The 8,787-nt window shown below is 35.9% G+C and overlaps 1 long non-coding RNA gene across 1 annotated transcript; it reads right to left on the bottom strand.

The window, feature by feature from the left end:
* Positions 1 to 1,753: 1,753 nt before the first annotated feature.
* LOC129888091 (uncharacterized) lies at positions 1,754 to 2,887 on the bottom strand. The gene is made up of 2 exons (XR_008766533.1): positions 2,438 to 2,887; positions 1,754 to 2,352 (listed from the first exon to the last, which is right to left on the bottom strand). It is a non-coding gene; the product is annotated as an uncharacterized LOC129888091 (long non-coding RNA).
* Positions 2,888 to 8,787: the final 5,900 nt, after the last annotated feature.

The raw sequence follows: 8,787 nt of genomic DNA, 5'->3' as shown, positions 1-8,787 counted from the left end.
CATGGTGATCTTCTTTTCAAGTAGTTTGTGCGTTCCTTGAAAGGTAAGCCTTTGATTGGTACATGGACTTAGAGCCTCAATCAAGTGACTATTGGGAGAAACTTTAAAGTATATTCCTTAATCGCTTTTACAAAACCCGTCATACATTGAGCATGATGGAGTTGACAAACACAAAACAAAGGATGAGCCCATAGTAAATTACATCAATCGTTGGCGAATGTTGAGCTTAGATTGCAAGGATCAACTTTTTGAAACCTCTGCCGTTGAAATTTGCATTCAAGGAATGCATTGGGACTTGTGTATATCCTCCAAGGGATTAAGCCTCAAACTTTTGAAGAATTAGCTACGCGCGCTCATGACATGGAGTTGAGCATTGCGAGTTATGGAAAAGCATCACATATTTTTAATCGAAGAAACGAAGCTGCAAAACTCAATGAGTCACCAGAATACCAAACTAAGGAATTCATGGCAATAACTATGACTTCTACAAAGGCATCCACAAAACAAAAGTTGAAAGAGAAAGTTGCATATCAACAAACACGAGAAGTAAAAAATCAACCAACATTGAAGGAATTACAAGAGAAGGTGTATCCCTTTCCTGACTTCGACGTTCCTATAATTCATGATGTGCTGCTAACCAATAAAGTCATTTCGCTCCCAAAGTCAAAACGACCCAAAGAATCCAACATTGTCGATGATCCTAAGTATTGCATATTTCACTGCATTGTTGGTCATCACACCAGAAAATGCTTCATCCCGAAGGAAGAGATCATGAATTTTGTGCGAGAAGGAAAGATCATCATTGGTGATGGTGAGGAAGCTGATGTATATCATGTCAGTGTCGAACTTGACCATAATAAGGGTTCACTTTTAAATGTTTTACGACCTATGTGCCCTGTGTCATCACCAAAACTTGAAGAAGGAGTCATCATGCTATAGTTTAGTAACTTTGAACCAGTTGAAGTTTCTGCCTTGAAGAAAACAACGAATACACTCAAGGTACATGACTTCTCTAATGACAAGAATGATGATACTTGGACTTTGATCACACACAAAAGACAAAAGCATCAAAGGACTTCTAAGCATCAAGTGTTAATCAACTTCAAATATGCAAAAGCATAAAATCAACACCAAATTGAAGTACATTAATGCTTCATCACAAAGGGCTAGAAGGACAGTTACATTCATGAAATTCTTCCCCAAAATGCTTCTCGATGCACGAGCCTAAACTGCAAATTGAAACACTTCTTAATGCATGAGCCTAAAATACATGTTACTCCTGATCCGCATGAGTATAAACTGTGTACTGCTCAAAAAAAATCATGATTTTATGTGTTCATCATATTCTTTGAAATATAAAGGCAGACTCAATAGCTGAGTTTGAAACAATATTTGTATAAATCCATAAAGTCTTTTGCTATGATTTTTACACATACTGTATTTCTTTGAGTCATCTTTCCAAGTAAAAAGAAGCTCGTGATTTCGTCATTCCTACTCCGAGTTATGATTTTTCTACCATTGTCGCGCAAAATTGAAGTTCTGAGCAAGGCAGAATCGTGGGCTGAGTTTGAAACAATATTTGTACAAATTTATGAAGTCTACGGCCTTAATTTTTATATATGTTGTAGTTCTTTGAGTCTTTTTTCCAACGGAATAGGAAGCTCATGACGAAATCATTCCTAGTTCGAGTTATGATTTTTCTACCTAAGACGCCAAAACTGAAGAGATGAGCAAGACAGAATTGTGGGCTGAATTTGAAAAAATATCTGTAAAAATCCATAAAGCCTTTGGCCGTAATATTTACATACATTGTAGTACTTTTAGTCTTCTTTCCAACAGAACAATAATCTGGTGATTTCGTGATTCCTACTCCGAGTTATGATTTTTCTACCACAGTCGCACAAAGCTGCTTAATAGACATATAAGATTTGGAAATCAACTTCAGAAATAGCATATGATCAATACAGAGGTAGTTTTGATCTGAAATTTTGATATATTGCAGTAAGTTGAGTTCTGTTTCAGTAAGATCAAGCGGCTCACAATTTTATTGCTCTTACACCAGGCAATGAACATTCTTGCAAAGGTGCGCAGAGTTGAAAATCACAAAGTACTGTGAAGGAAGCGGCGTTCCTTGTACTTCGTATGTCAAACTCTAAGCTTCTTTCTTGTCAATATGTATGAATGAGATGAATCACATGCTCTTTTTCCAAAGTTAGAGCATAGTCGCTCTACGCCTATTTCTTGCCGAGCCATAAGGGTAACACGCACACCAACTAGTACTTCTCCAATCATATAGTCATACCTAGCACCTTCTTGTTCTGATATCGAGATCATTTGTACTCCGTCATGAACCTGCAAAACAAAAAAAAAGGATATGGACATGATGGAACCAAGAAGATTCTGTTAGGCATGACGGATGTCGGGAGCAGCACACTACTTCGACATGGCAGATATTGGTGCCAATAGCACGACGCTTTGACTTACGATCAAATTTGATTTTGAACATCAATCTTCATTGTTTAAGAAACATGTCAACGCAGATACAACCATAACCTACAAGAAATAAAAACAAGAAAATCCAAATAAGTTTGAGGCTGATCAAAAAAAAAAAAGTCGACTGTGTCGAGCAAAGCTTGGATGCAATGTTTCCTTTGTTGTCTTGGCAGCATCTATACATATCATATACATATATATGATATATATGATCTTATTCTCTAAAGCCCCCACTTGATCCGGCTAGCAAGACCTGCGACATGGGGGAGAGGAAGAGAACGTGAAGAGAACTATGAAACTATATAGAGCTGGGTTCGAGCACCTATTTTTATAGGCATAGAGGTCCGATATTGTTCAGTTGTATTCTAGTACTCCAGAAGAGTTCTTAATTGATTCTAACACCTTTAGGATAATCAACAAGATTTCTAAACTACTACAAGTGAAGAAGTTGTGTCCAAATAAAACATGGTTGGTGTGAATTTACACCGTAAACACATTTGGTGGGAAAAAAATACTTCAAGTACTTTCTGAAATCTTGGAAAGCAATTACAAGAAGTTCATTGTGGTTTCAATTGTCAATACTTATCAAGAAGGAGGAATGAAATTTTTTGTCTAAATGTCCACTTGTGTAAGTGTAAAGAATTAAGCCTCATTGTCCTACGTACGTTAAATAGCTGCTCTATATTTTAAAATGGACTTTTTGCAAAGGAAGAGGTCAAAGCTTTTTTGGAATTGAAATGATGAACAATATACACTTCACAATAAGTGTGAACGCACATACAAAAAGAAAAACAAACAAAAAAATAAAGGGAGAAAGAAATGTGTCAGCTCTTTGTCATCGGGTACTCAAGACTCATCTCATTTCAATAAATCTACACTCAACAAGCTTTGAAGTATGGGGTATCTATAGACACATAATTTTTTTTGGTTTAACTCATATCAAAATTGTATTAAATTCATATTTTTGAGTTGAATAATTAATCTGGACCGCACAATTTATAAATACGTCCATTTTATTAAATTCAATTCCAAGGTCCATTTCATCTTTAGGCTCAAACTCATGCCACATGTCAAGGTGACTTGACATCCCAGTCAAGTTCAAGACCAACAAAAGAATGCCATGTGTTCAAATAATGTGGCAATCCTGGTCAAAATCCAACAACCAATCAAAAATCAACCTTATCACATAGTATTTGTGATAAGTTTGAAGACTTACAAGAACCAATCAAAAGAAGGCAAAAGAGTTCATCCACATTTGGACTGCCTCCCTCCTACAACTATAAATAGGTGGGTTACATAATTTTCCGAGGACATTCTGCAAGCATTGGAGGAAAGCTACAACACCAAATAATCTGCATCTATTTTCGTGATGCAGGTTCGAGAAGCAGTTACCAATGCTGATTAAAGCCAGTTGCAGTCTATACTAGAGATGAGGGTGAGCACTTGGCGTTTTGGGATCTTCTTGTCTCCATCTGTATATAGTTGACTATTCTTTTTTTTTTTTGACATAAGTCTTTGTTTCCGTGGTCACTTTTGGGACTTGTATCAATTTTTGGTAGTAGTTCTGTACTTATGACTTCTAGGTTTTGGGAGGGATCTTATGATTTTGTTGTATATATTTTATTCAATGTATTTCTGCTTATTCATGTTATTCTAGTTATTTTATTTATTTTTGTTTAGTCTCTACACTTAATTCCATTACATGCACTTCCGAGATACGAGTTATCTTACCTACTGATGGGTTATAGTAGGTGCTATCATGACTTGAGAGGTCGGATGGTGAAAAAAATATAATAAATAAATATCTAATCTAATCTAATTAAATAGTAATAATACTTAACTTGCATGAAGGCAGTTATGAATTTTCAACCCTTCATCGGTCCTACTTTAATGCAGTCCTTTATAATTTGCACATTAATCCAATATTACATGTGCGCTACTTCATCGCTAAATAATTAGAAGAATCCAAAGAGTTGCATTGAGCAATTAAATATAGACTATTAATTAGAAATAAAAAATACATGAAAGTAAAGGTTTGTGTGTTTATATATATCTATACACACGCATATATTCAGACTTATGTGCAGCCATTTACTACAACCATTTCCATTCATTGAGTTATGTTCATCTTCTATTTGCTTGTTGCAAAAGTAACTCTAAACCTTTGGAATGTTTCTTCAGTTTAATATTTATTTCACATTAATGTATACAACCTTCTCTCATTCTTTATTGTGTGAATTTAGAGATTCATATTATATCATATCTATTTTACATAGATTATGAAAGACTAAGCTTTCACAGTTTAGCCCGAAACTCATTCTTCAAAAGTCGATGATAAGAACTTAAAATTTGTTTCCTTTCTTCCTTTGTCTTCTCTTCATTCTTTCACCCTTTGTTTTTCTATTTTGGTGGTGGAATTTCTTGTTTGGTATTCTCACATATATAATTGGAAAAAATTTTAAAACAACAATATTTTATTATTTAATAGGACCTCTTAGCTATACTTTTATTATTTATTAAAAATAGTTATATTTTGGTTTACTATGGGGCTGATTTATGTATTTTTTTGGTTTAGCTTATAGAAAGCAACTAAAATAATAACGAATTAGAGAAAATTAAGGGAGATAATCTTTCAAATTTGGTAAATAGTTCTGAAAATACATCATTAATTAGGTTACATATTAGGAGACAAAAATAAGCGACAATGAGCGATTACAGAGATTAATTCTCTCTCCTTCCTCATACTCCATTAACGACTTTGAATTCTCCATTGGTGATCCTCCTTCTTTGGTTGAAGGCAAGACGATTGATCAATATTTTTGCTGGAAAAAAGGAGATTGATATCAATGAAGAATATTTTGAATACATAATTGGATCCATAGGAGATAATCGATCAGAAAAACTCATTGAAATACATAATTGATAGGAAATTCCAATTTGATCTTTCAGCTATAATTGATCATGTATGCAATCAAAACTTTAGTCAAATTTAATTATGATGAATCATGAATTAGTTTAGAATAAGTTTAGAATTCAATTTGTTTTGGATACAAAAATTGAAAGTTTGATTTCTAATTGTATTTGTATTGAACGTAGAAATTAAAAGTTTTATTTTGAATTCAAAGAGTTGTGGATATAGCAATTGAAAGTTTTATTTCAAATACATTTTGATTGTAATTATAGTTTATCAAATTGTATATTCACATAATACACTTTAGATTACAATTAAGATTCGAAATACATTTTTTACTTTGTAATCTGTTTAGGATACAAACAGTGATTGGTTGACTGTTTTGGTTTTTTTGTTGGTGTAATGGCCTGTCTCCATTGTTATGGGTAAGCCAATAGGGAAGGAACTCGAGCAAGAAAATTATGGGTAGTGATTTCGAAAGAATTGAGCCTAGGCCAGACTTGGACGCTAGGGGAAGTCTAGGGTGTTCCATATTTGGATAGAGAGTTGAATCTTTAAGTTTATTGGGTTATCTAATAGCCAAGACGATACATAGCCTATTCAACTTTATGGAATCTCATTCGAATGAGTAAAACTATCGAAATTGGACTTAGCATTGAAGACATATTTTAAGGCGTCTTAGGGTGAGAGTACGTTGTGATATGGGTGACTAGGATACTCTTTATGAGCTCATTGTCTCTGCATATCCTTCCAGAGTGGGAATAATCCTGTCAGCGTGGGGCCGCCATAGAAGGATGCTCCTGCTGTGGTGGGACAGAACATGACTTTAGTCAAGAAAAAGTCCTAGAATGGTTTATTTCACTTCCACTTCGTTCATAAGAGACCAGAAGCGACCTTGGGCAAATTCTTGCTAGATTCTACGATAATTTATGCCAAAGGTAAGTAAATTACTTCCTAAACTTGTAATTTACTTCCTAAAACCCATAATCTATGGAAGGTGATCATTGTGGGAGGGTTTTGGCCTAAAACTAATGGTGGAAAATAGCCCTAGATAGGGGTTAGGATCATGGGTTTTGCTAGGAGGGGTTCATATACATTAGGCCCTTGCATTAATCCTTTGTACGCTATTACCATTTTTAGAACAAGAACAAGCTGAACGAAATCGAAAAGGGAAAGCTCCTATACTTTAGAGTGGTCAAGCTTTGGTTTCGAGGTAGGTGATAGCTTTTTCCTGTATGTTATTCATGTACTTGTTGAATTACTCCACTGTATGCATATGTGTATGTGAATAAGGAAGAATGCAATAATCTGTGTGAAATGATTACTTACGGGCTATGATGTGTAATGAACATGTTCTTGGTAGCCCTGATAGTTGGTTTATTCCTTGTGATTATGGTTGAATTGTATGCTTGGATCGGGTGTCATAGTCCGACATGTATTTTGATCAGGTTTTATATCCTGACACACATTTGGATTGGGTGTCATGTTCCAACACAACCTTGGACTGGGTATCATATTTTGACACATAGACTTGTGATTGTAGTTCCCATGGGAGGACCCTTATGTGAAATTATATGATATTAAGACTGATGAACCGTGATAATATTGAGCATTGGTTAGGAGATGATATTTGTTAAGTCTATTCTATATATATGTGCTTATTGTACAGTATTTACTTGTCCATGACCCGTTTACTGGCTACCGCGTGATCCTACTAATACACTATTGATTTAGTGTATTGATACTATACTTGCTCTATCTTATTGAGTACAGGGCATATTCAGCCAGCTGCGGAGAGAGCACACATAGAAGACCGATAGCTACTTCAGTTCAAGGGTGGACCATCTTTTTTAGGCTGTCGTGGACTCTCCTTATTCTAGTCCTTATTCCAGGACTTAGACTCTTAATATTGTTTTACTTATGACTTTTTTTGGGGGTCCACCCCCTTTTTCCTAGACTTGATATTTGCTAGAGTTTTGGTACATTCGACTTTCAGTTCCTAGAAGTTAAATTCCACACATTTGAGGTTGATAATTAGATATTTTTGAGTTTATGGGAGCTTAGCTATTTCTTTATTATTAAACATGCTTCCACATCTTTAAATGTCTTATATATTGCGAGTATTGTTAGTTGGGTTGTAATAATGATTCTCCCACCTGAGGGTTAGTGTGGGTGTTAGTCATAGACGTTTGGGGTCATGACAAAATTGGTATTAGAGCCCTAGGTTTGTTGATCTAGTTGTACCTAAATAATTCTAGTAGAGTTTTGCGGAACGGTATGGATACGTCTATACTTTTGTTCAAGAGGTTACAAGACTTTAGGATCTTTTCTTTTCCTCGTGATATAATTTGATTCCAATTGGTATCTGGTAATACAAATTGGTTTCTAACCCCTTTCACTCTCCCGTCCACAAATGGTGAACACATGCTACAATGATTTTTAGCCCATAGCTCCTATTGAACTAGAAGAGGAGCTAGTAGTGAAAGGACACGACCGAGGCAGCGAAAGGAGAGGGATATACAGCTGAGGTCGGGAAAGAGCAACGTTTATTAGTAGTGAGGCTCCAATTGAGGGAGTAGCAGGAGAGGAGGTCTCTTCCGCACCCTCGGAGGTGCCAGAGGAGAACTAAGAGGTTGAGGAAGAGGATATTGCTGAAAAGGTGAAGGAAACCCAAGATGGGGTTGCCAATCTTCCCCTTTTTGACCCCATACTAACGCAACAGATCTTGGCCTTTCTGAATAGGTTGGCTGGCACTGGAGTTATTCCTACCATGCTTGTCGCTTTTGTTTCTCGCTATTTTGCTATTGCAACTCCTTTAGTAGATGAGGTGGTAGGCATTGATGGCTTTTTAGACCACTTAGGGCCTATTTATAACTGGCACAGAGCATGACATGCTCACAAAGTTCCTGAAGCTTAAGCCTCCAGTCTTCCATGGTTCTAAGAGTGAAGATACTTATGAGTTCATCCTGAATTATTATAAAAGGTTGCACATTTTAGAGATAGTACACCAACACGGAGTGGAATTTATAACCTTTCAGCTGCAGGGTAAGGACAATCAGTGGTGGAGGAATTATATGGAGTGTCGCTCTCCAGTTTTGCCCCCACTTACTTAGATCTAGTTTCATGCCTTATTCTTGGAGAAATATATGCCACGTACCTTAAGGGATCGCAAGAAAGACGAGTTCATGGCATTTGAGCAGTGTGGTATGTCAGTGGATGTTTATGAGGCCAAATTTCATACGTTGTCTAGGTATTCCACTCAACTGGTAACTACAAAGGAGGAGAGAATTCAGTTATTTGTGAAAGGGTTGAACCCTGAGTTCCAGGTTTTGTCGGTTCACAACTTTATCAGGCAAGAGTTTCAATAAGGTCACTAATTTTGT

The sequence above is a fragment of the Solanum dulcamara genome, chromosome 1 (assembly GCF_947179165.1).
Source record: "Solanum dulcamara chromosome 1, daSolDulc1.2, whole genome shotgun sequence".
In the NCBI taxonomy this organism is placed as follows: Eukaryota; Viridiplantae; Streptophyta; class Magnoliopsida; order Solanales; family Solanaceae; genus Solanum; species Solanum dulcamara.
This window is presented reverse-complemented; position numbering and strand designations above follow the sequence as displayed.